Here is a 10,000-nt window from a genome sequence, read left to right as displayed (position 1 = left end):
CACCATGATACATATTTTATCGAACCCAAAAGGATGAAAGACAAAGACGACCTCTGCAGAATTTGAATCCCCTCTTACAGTTATCCTGTGCCAAAGAAGAGAAATAACCCAGAAACCATGGTCTGCAGATACCATTTAAGACTGAGTGGAGACATTGGCTTCTTTATTTGAGGTATAAGGACACAGTTATGTATTGGTAGCCAGCTGGAAAAGATATTTTCCTGAGGCTAAAAAAAGGTAGTAACACCGTCCTAATCAGGACTGCCACTTTACGTTGGCAAATAGATTTTACTCTGTAGTATCGTTACTACTTACTTCTCGATCAGAGATTTAAGACTAATTGCTTTCCTCTTTACAAGATCAGTGATTGTGTGTCACTCTAAAAGTATATTCCTTGGACAAGGCCTAGTGTTGCCATCTCTAATTATTTTCCTCTTTAAATATATATATATAATTATGTGTATTTCTTCTATCTTAATGAATAAAAATTCTTCTGATAGAATAAATGGGTTAATAGAAACCAATGTAGCAAAGAACACAAAATAACTGTGGTTAGCTCCTGTTTTTAAGGCAGGAACTCCTTGAAATTTTGGGTATTTGAGTATATTTAAGAATTTAAGGATTGGAGAAAACGCATGTTATAATTGCATACTTTATTCCTACATATGTTTCAAAGGATTACAACCTGTGTGATCCATAGGGATCTTTGATATTAAAATTGTAACCTTCTCATCAGGGAAAGCATGGGAATCATCTTAAATGTAAGACATTATGACCGATTATGAAAACAATAGATGGATCCATCTATTGTTTTCATAATCGGTCATAATGTCTTACGTTTAAGATGATTCCCATGCTTTCCCTGATGAGAAGGTTACAATTTTAATATCAAAGATCCCTATGGATCACACAGGTTGTAATCCTTTGAAACATATGTAGGAATAAAGTATGTAATTATAACATGCGTTTTCTCCAATCCTTAAATTCTTATATATATATATATATATATATATATCATCTGTGAACATTAATCTGAAGAAAGAAGCATACTCTAAGTTATACAGCAGTATATATTAAAGTTAGATGAGGCTGGTTTATAGGAATACTTTAGGTTTCATGCCCATAAAGGGCCTGGCTTTATGGCGTATCATCAGATCCCAAAATCTGTTGGCTAAAGGCTCGTCTAGTGAGTGGCCTCTCTAGAATATGGAGGAGGAATTGAGCTTTCAATGTCAACAAAGTCGATTGTCTCCCCTTGACTATCGATCGCTGTTGTCAACAAAGGGGTTGTGTCCCTTTGCCTGTTGATCGCCTGTGGCCCTGCTATCTTGAGGGTTCCAATAGGCTAGCAGCGATTTCGTGTAATGCAAGCACGAGTTCATTTCTTCCTCCATATTCTAGAGAGGCCTTTAGCCAACAGATTTTGGGATTTGATGATACACCATAAAGCCATGGACGTGAAACGTAAGATAATCCCATAAACCAGCTTCATCTAACTTTAATATATATATGTATATCTTTAAATACATATATATTTTTTATCTTTCATCTGTTTCAGTTATCAGACTGCAGCCATGCTAGGGTGCCACCTTGAAGAATTGACCCCAGTGCTTATTATTATTTCTTAAGCCTGGTACTTATTCTATTGGTCTCATTGGCCGGACTGCTAAGTTATGGTGATGTAAACAAGCAAACACCACTTGTCAAGTAGAGTTGGGGGACAACTACAGACACAAGGACACACACACACACACACACACACACACACACACACACATGATGTGCTTTCGATTTCTGTCTATCAAATCCACTCACATGGCTTTGGTAAACCCAAGGCTGTAGTAGAAGACACTTGCCCAAGGTGTCATTCAGTGTATAAATATGTTACCAATACATATATATACATCCATATTTATATATATATCCTCATTCATCAGTTTGTTTTATGTCTGTTTTTCATGCTAGCATGGGTTAGATCCTTATATAATTGAGGCATTGTTTTACAGCCAGATACCCTTCTTCTCACTAATCCTTATCTGTTTTCAACATAAAGGAATCTCTTGTTTCACACATCTTCAAAGGAGCAAAGTGAGTAGAAGATTCGTTTACAGGAGAAGGGACAACATCACTGTTTGTAGCTCACAATTTTAATAGAGTGCAAACACACAGACACATGCATGTACACACACACACGTGTGCGCACATGCATGCATGTATCTAGCTGTTAGACTTATATGCCCTTCTGAATCAGATATAGATAGGATTAGCAAAAAGCTTATAGATAGAGTAATCCCTTGACTTTAATCTAAAATTACACTTAGTTTATGGTTTGACACTGTAGATGTTATAGATTAGTTTAGGGAATTGACAGATAAAAATCAATTAAACTTCTACAACTAGATATCTCTAGCTACTACTTGTTTATTAACCCCATCCTATTTAATAAGATATTCAGCTTTTCCATGAATAACTCTTGATCATCTGGATCAGATATAGATACTATTTTAGCAGCTAGAGGACCATTAATTAAATTTGATAATAAACTTTGGACTTGCAATGTTAGGTAAAATAACTTCAGTATTACAATAGGACATAGCAGCTCTTCTCAAGTAACTGAGCTCATTGGAATGTATCTGCTTTACTGCTTTACTGGGAACAACAACTGCCTCCAAAGAAATGCTGTATACAAGTGTTCAATCTGAACATCGTGGAGGCACAATGGCCCAGTGGTTAGGGCAGTGGACTTGCGGTCGTAGGATCGCTGTTTCGATTCCCGGACCAGGCGTTGTGAGTGTTTATTGAGCAAAAACACCTAAAGCTCCACGAGGCTCCGGCAGGGGATGGTGGCGAACCCTGCTGTACTCTTCCACCACAACTTTCTCTCACTCTTTCTTCCTGTTTCTGTTGTACCTGTAATACAAAGGGCCAGCCTTGTCACACTCTGTGTCATGCTGAATATCCCCAAGAACTACGTTAAGGGTACAAGTGTCTGTGGAGTGCTCAGCTACTTGCATGTTAATTTCACGAGCAGGTTGTTCCGTTGATCGGATCAACTGGAACCCTCGTCGTCGTAAGCAACGGAGTGCCACCAATCTGAACACCAGATAATGTGTACATCGATGCTATTGGAGACAATATTAAAGCAAGATGGTGCCACCATGTTTTAGGGCTAGAAGGAAGGAGTGTAAGTATGATTGCTATGTGATAAGAATATTAACTATTAGATACTGTGGTTGATAATTCAGATTGCTTTTTCACATGATAGTGGAGGAAAACAATGGAATTTATGTGCAACAGAGGCTTTCCAGATACTAGAGTGTAAGTGAAATTTAATTAATAAACTATCACTGGGAACTAATTATATGATGTAATCAAAAATTTTGGAAAATTTCCCCAAAATACAACTCGTCCAATATATAACTAAAGGGCCTTGGTACCCTAATGAACAACTACCTTCGAACATCTTGCTGATCCTTGTTGTCAAGTATATAACTGCTCCATCCAGAAATTATATAATAACACTTGAACATTATGTAATGTCTTATGTATCTGAATTTAACCTTCTACCTCTGTCTAAGGTTGTGTATATACTCTACATGTGTATAACAAGGGTATATGTATATAAGTGTAGAGATAAATATCTATGATTACGACTTTACAAATGATTGATGTTTTCAGTGCGGTTATTGCTGAATTTTGTGAAGACTATTATGTATACGAGGGGGTGCTGAAAAGTTCCTGGCTTTAGGGGTGTTGTGAAAAGACTGGTTGGAGGCCCAACCTTCTGAGTTCTTTTACAGAACTTAGAAAAACTGAAGGACCACTGCAATAAGTGTGTGAATCTGAGAGGGGAATATGTTGAATAAAATCATAATTAACTGGTCCTCCTGTATTTTCTTTTACCCAAAGCCAGGAACTTGTCAGCACTCCCTCGTATATATATATATATATATATTGCATAAATACACATGGGGACATATGTTCACCTGTAAATACATCAATATAGAGAATTATAGTTTTGCATCTATGGAGATCTGGTCAGATGTGCACAGATATAAACACTTACAGGTAAGAGTTATGGATGATGAGAGTGTATGTCTTTGAGTGTGTGTGTATATATTTATATGTGTGTATGTACATGTTGATGTGTACATATATCTGCATATGTATATATATATATATATATTTGATTAATGAGAGAAATGGAAGATGGAAGATACAAGAACTTTTATTGACCACTACAGTTGTTTTGACTCATCTTCTGTTTCTCTCATTAATAAAATATCCAATGAACACTAAGTCAGTGAATTTGCTTTACCAGAAAACTACCAGGTGTATACTGTACAATTTTTTAACAATTAATATATGTGTGTGTGTGTGCGTGTGTATGTGTGTATAAACACACACACACACACACACACACACACACACACACATACTGCTTGAGTCATCTAAGTCAGGGAGAAGATGCACTTGTATAACTGTTAGCAAAGTCGGTATATTGTCTGAATATTATAGTGTTAATTGTCCATTATGGCTGGTCTTACCAATTGGTTTTGCATGAAATTATATAAAGGAATGTTAGGCAACAAACCAGTTATATAATATACGCTCATTAGAGATAGCCGGCATGGAAGGGGAAAAGGTTACCTGTGTGCTCAATGTAAACAATAGACACTTAACAGATGTGATGGGGTCACAGGAAAACAATAAAGACAGCTTTCCTTGTGAAGATATGCAAGAACATTAAGCACGAAGTCTAATCATAGGCACAGGAGTGGCTGTATGGATATGCACTGGAGTGACTGTGTGGTAAGTAGCTTGCTGACCAACCACATGGTCCTGGAGTTCAGTCTCACTGCGTGGCACCTTGGGCAAGTGTTATCTACTATAGCCTCAGGCCGACCAAAGCCTTGTGAGTGGATTTGATAGACGGAAACTGGAAGAAGCCCATTGTGTATGTATGTGTTTGTGTGTCTGTTTGTCCCCCCAACATCGCTTGACAACCGATGCTGGTGTGTTTACGTCCCCTGTAACTTAGCGGTTCGGCAAAAGAGACCGATAGAATAAGTACTAGGCTTACAAAGAATAAGCTCTGGGGTCGATATGCTTGACTATAAAGGCGGTGCTCCAGCTTGGCCACAGTCAAATGATTGAAACAAGTAAAAGAGAGTAAAAGAAAATTCTCTGAAATGCTCAGAAAGTTCCCTAAAAGTAGACAGTATAATGTTCCTCATCAAATTTTAAACATCAAACATTCATTCTTGATGTACATATTTTTGAAGATGTATCATAATATATCTCTTTTTCATGAGATATAAATAAGGATATACTTTACTTATTCATATAAAATATAATTTACCATAATGTAGCATTTTAAATTATACATATTCATATAGATATATAATTATCTATAACATATTTTTATATTATATATATTTATAAACATTTATATATTCTTTTATATTCACTCACATGGTTAGAGAGGACCATGTAGAATCTCCCATACTAGTAGAACAAGGGAAAGAACTCTGCATGCTCCCTTTCTCTCTCTCTCTCTCTCTCTCTCCACTCAGACTGGTAGATATGGGGAAGTAACCCTACAAGTTCTACCAGATGTGTTGGCAAAGTAGAGTAAACCCTGCTGCTTCTCTCATACAGCAGGAGGAGGGGAAGTAACCATGATACCACAAAGTCTGCAAGACATAGCCAGGAGTAATTTACTTGTTGAGCACTCTTCAAGGTATTCAATGTCTCGAAAGATATTAAATGGGTTAGAAATAAATCAACTTGCTTTGGTATATTTGTTCATGGTGGTCAGTTTTGTATTGATTCCCACATGACTAATTGCTGTGTGTTCCCAGGGAATATTTATTTTGTAACACCCCTGCTGGAGTGAATTGCCACACAAGCAAATGTTTGTCATAAATTATATATGTCTGTCTGTCTGCCTGCTTGTCTGTCTGTCTGTATGTAAGTACGTATGTATGTATGTATGTATATTTGCATGTCATTATTCAGTGTTATCTTAAGGTGGTGAGCTGGCAGAATCATTAGCACCCCAGGCGAAATGCTTAGCAGTATTTCATCTGCCGCTACGTTCTGAGTTCAAATTCCACCGAGGTTGACTTTGCCTTTCGTCCTTTGGGGTGGGGGTGGGGGGGGTCAATGAAATAAGTACCAGTTATGCAGTGGGGTCGACGTAATCAACTATCCCCTTCCCCAAATTTTCAGGCGTTGTGCCTACAGTAGAAAGGATTATCCGGCTTTATTTTAAGATTTCTTGTCAATAGAGAAAGAACCAGTTTCTAACTTAGATCCAAGGCTCCTTCTTTGGAATTTCAACAATATCTAGAAACGAAGTCATGGGTATGTAGTGGCAGCATGAGTGCTCTTGAACTTTAGCTGTCCACATTGTAGCTTTTCACTACCCAGTTTGGTTTTACTTGGACTGCCCACATCTTTAACATGATGGACTAGCTTAGTGTCTGTTTGTCAGTTATAAAATGGTAAGTTCTGGCTCGCTAAGCCCCCAGGAAGGATAATTTTGTTACGAACGACCTGGACCTTGATGTGAAAACAATTTGGATTTGAATTTGCAGTTTTCAGTTTGAACAGATTTCAAACTAGAATCCTGGACATTATGCTTAGCGTCCTACTAACACTTGAATAGAAGTAACCAGAATTATTGTGATGCTGTATTTCAGGTTTTTTTTTTAACCTCTATTCTACATTTTGATGAACATTTATATATATGTTATGTTTTGACGATTGAAATGCTTTACCAGTTTGCTTTATCAAATTTCTGAAGTCGTAATAAATGCTTCCTTGTGGTGTATTGCAACTTGTCTCTGAATTTGTTTATTATTGTCCATCTTGAATTTATTTAACAGACCTTACTGCAATTCTTACATCTACATATATAATTAAGCCACAGGTACATTGGGGTGGAAAATAGTGGGAGATGAACAGGGCAGTGGTAAGGGCTACCATTGACAAATTGTGAGGCTGTTCTGGGGAAAAGGGGAAATGAAAGGGGCATTCAGTGGAAAATAGGGTGATAAGGGATGATATTGAGAATATAGGTGGCAAAGTGAGTGGTTCTAATGGGGGTGAGTGGTACAGGGAGTAAGTATGTGAATAGTTGCTCTCATAATTAGAAGCTGAGTAAGGTGGCAAGCTAGCAGAATTGTTAGCATGCCAGGCAAAATGCTCAGTGGCATTTCCTCTGTCCTTATGTTCTGAGTTCAAATTCTGCAGAGGTTGTCTTTGCCTTTCATCCGTTTGGGTTCGATAAAATAAGTATCAGTTGAACATTGCACTATTCACTCAGCTTCTGTAATGATGGTTTCAAATTTTGGCACAAAAAGGCCAGCAAGTTCAGGGGATGAGGTAGGCCAATTACACTGACCTATTCTGTTCCTAATTAATTGAGCTTTAACCCTGCCTTTAACTTTCATGACCTTGTCCAGCAATTTGATACCTATGTAATGACTTCTCTCTCAGCTTTCTCCTTTACCTTTTTGGCAATTGACTATAATATTACTACACTAGTCATTGAGTATGACCCATTCCTGGATAATATAATTAACTATGCAAGTGACTAGAAGTTGCTTGGTCTGTATTCCACGCTACCAGATATTTTAAGCATCATGGTAGTATTTCCTCATAAACCAGGGTTTTTTTCTGTCTTCATATCCTTAATTGCTTTATCTAATCGTACTGCAGTGAATTAGGATAACTAGTCCCTCTGTCGAGTCTACATTAGGAAGACTCTCTTCTTCCCGTACATCCTCCACAATTAACAGTCTTTTATAGTATCACTTCCATGCCTTTTGCTTTTCAGAACCACTAAGTATAAATGTACACATTTCTCTCCCACAACATTATGATTTTCTCTGATATGCTGTCTTGCAATCCAAAACACCTCACCTCTGGTCCTCATGCCATAGAATATTATCAAACTTTTTCCTTTCTGCTTCTTCCCTAGCTAGATAGATCTGTTTTGTCACTTCCCTTCAGGCTGTAGTAATGCTGTGCGCATGCGTAGTCTCATGCATGCGTGGAATTCAACATCCAAGCTTTCCCGCTTTATTCTGTCTTTTTCTCGACTGGCCAGCGATTGAGCAAGGACGTGTCTAGCTGTCTCTCTCCATCTTTCGAACTCACGCTAGACAGCTCACATCAACATACCAACGTCTCAACAACCATGTTCTCACACACAGAAGGTGTCTCAACAACCAAGAGTAAAGCTGTATATTTTCCACCTTAAATAAATATTGTTGAGTTGATAGTTTGGAGTTCTGCGTTCCGTTCAATCCTAATTTAATATGGGAAAGCAGGTGTACATCTAATGATGTATAACCCCCATTCCTATAAGGCCAACTGGTATATTTCTCTGCTGCCACCATTCTTCCAATCTTTCTGAGCCTTTCTCTTTGCTGTAATGGTTCTATTTGCTTTACTTTTCATCCATCATGTCACTCTTGGTCTGGCTGCACCAGTCATAGATTTAGTTATTACCCTCAATAGGTTGTTCTGAAGGAACTTCCAGTTGCCCTTTACATTATAAGTCTATACCTCTTCTTACCTTCTCGTCAAATACATTAACTGGCTGTTCACTGGATTTTTAAGCTACCATAACTTACTTTCCCAGACTAGATTGCATTTCTGATTTTGGTAAGTTGAGGATTTTGTTTATTTTTATATATTCTGACCATACTATACTGATGATCGAAAGTTACATATTATTCTAATAATCATGAAATCATTCGATATATAGTTGAGTTCATTTTTAAAAGGTTGGTTTTTTAAGAGTTGCTTTTCCTCGCATTCGGTAAAAATGTGTTTATTATGGAAGTCTAGTGTGTGGCATTATTCTGTAGTAATGCCCTTATATAAATATATAAATAAATAAATATATTCTTGAGAATAAAAAATGATGGATTTTTTTCCCTTATGAGTTTTTTCCCACTAGCTTCTTGATAAAATTCTTGTAAAAGATTTTATCCTATTATTGAATTAATTATATATATATATATATATGACTGGCCTCTTTCAGTTTCCATCTACCAAATCCAGTCTCAAGGTTTTGGTCAGCCTGAGGCTGTAGTAGAAGACACTTACCCAAGGTACCACACAATGGGACTGAACCCAGGACCATGTGGTTGGGAAGCAAGCTTCTTACCACACAACCACTTATTTTTTATTTATGCATTGTGCTGTACTATGACTATTGCTTCTAGCATTATTTGTCTATTTTTCTGGAGTATAGATGTATGGCTTACGAATCATTTATTATTATTATTATTATCTAGTTATGGTTTGTGTTGTGTGGTGCATTGTTCTTTGCTGTAAGTGCATAATGAGTTAGTAGGATGGTATCATACAGGCACAGCCAGTATAATAGTTAACATTGTGAGGTTTACAATTTTTAGAAGAACTAGAAATCAATTCTGTACTAAAATTTAGCATTTAGAAAAAGGCAAATATAACTGCCTGCAACACAATGATTCTATTTCTAGTTATAAATACTCAGATAGAAAATAGCAGATACAACACGTCCATTTATATCTAAGACACAATTGTATGATTGTACTTATATTAAGACAACAAATGTCCACAAGGATGCAAAATGTCAGTGGTGAAATTTCTATTTTGAAAAGCATTTAGATTCTCCACAAACAAAGAACAAGATAATGAAATCTACAGAATGACACAAATACTTATCAATAATGGATATTTTAACAAACTAATTGACCAATACAACCTATTATATTAGATAGTAAATCTATTAATAATGGATAAAATGCATACAAATGTATTATGTGAATTATATGCCTATTAACTATAGAATATAGAATACTTGATCTGAAAGCTTTTAAAACAGAACATAAAATGCATTGTTAAATCATTAAGTAACACTTATAATATATGAGAAAAACACTAAAATTAAAACCTTAATAATAACAAATAACAAGCAGCTAAACCGGCAAACAAT

General features: G+C 36.5%; 1 long non-coding RNA gene across 1 annotated transcript; it reads left to right on the top strand.

The window, feature by feature from the left end:
• Positions 1-1,290: 1,290 nt before the first annotated feature.
• Positions 1,291-8,293, top strand: LOC128250715 (uncharacterized). Its single transcript, XR_008266721.2, has 2 exons — positions 1,291-1,464; positions 7,995-8,293. It is a non-coding gene; the product is annotated as an uncharacterized LOC128250715 (long non-coding RNA).
• Positions 8,294-10,000: the final 1,707 nt, after the last annotated feature.

The sequence above is a fragment of the Octopus bimaculoides genome, chromosome 25 (genome assembly GCF_046866305.1).
Source record: "Octopus bimaculoides isolate indiv1 chromosome 25, ASM4686630v1, whole genome shotgun sequence".
Lineage (NCBI taxonomy): Eukaryota > Metazoa > Mollusca > Cephalopoda > Octopoda > Octopodidae > Octopus > Octopus bimaculoides.
This window is presented reverse-complemented; position numbering and strand designations above follow the sequence as displayed.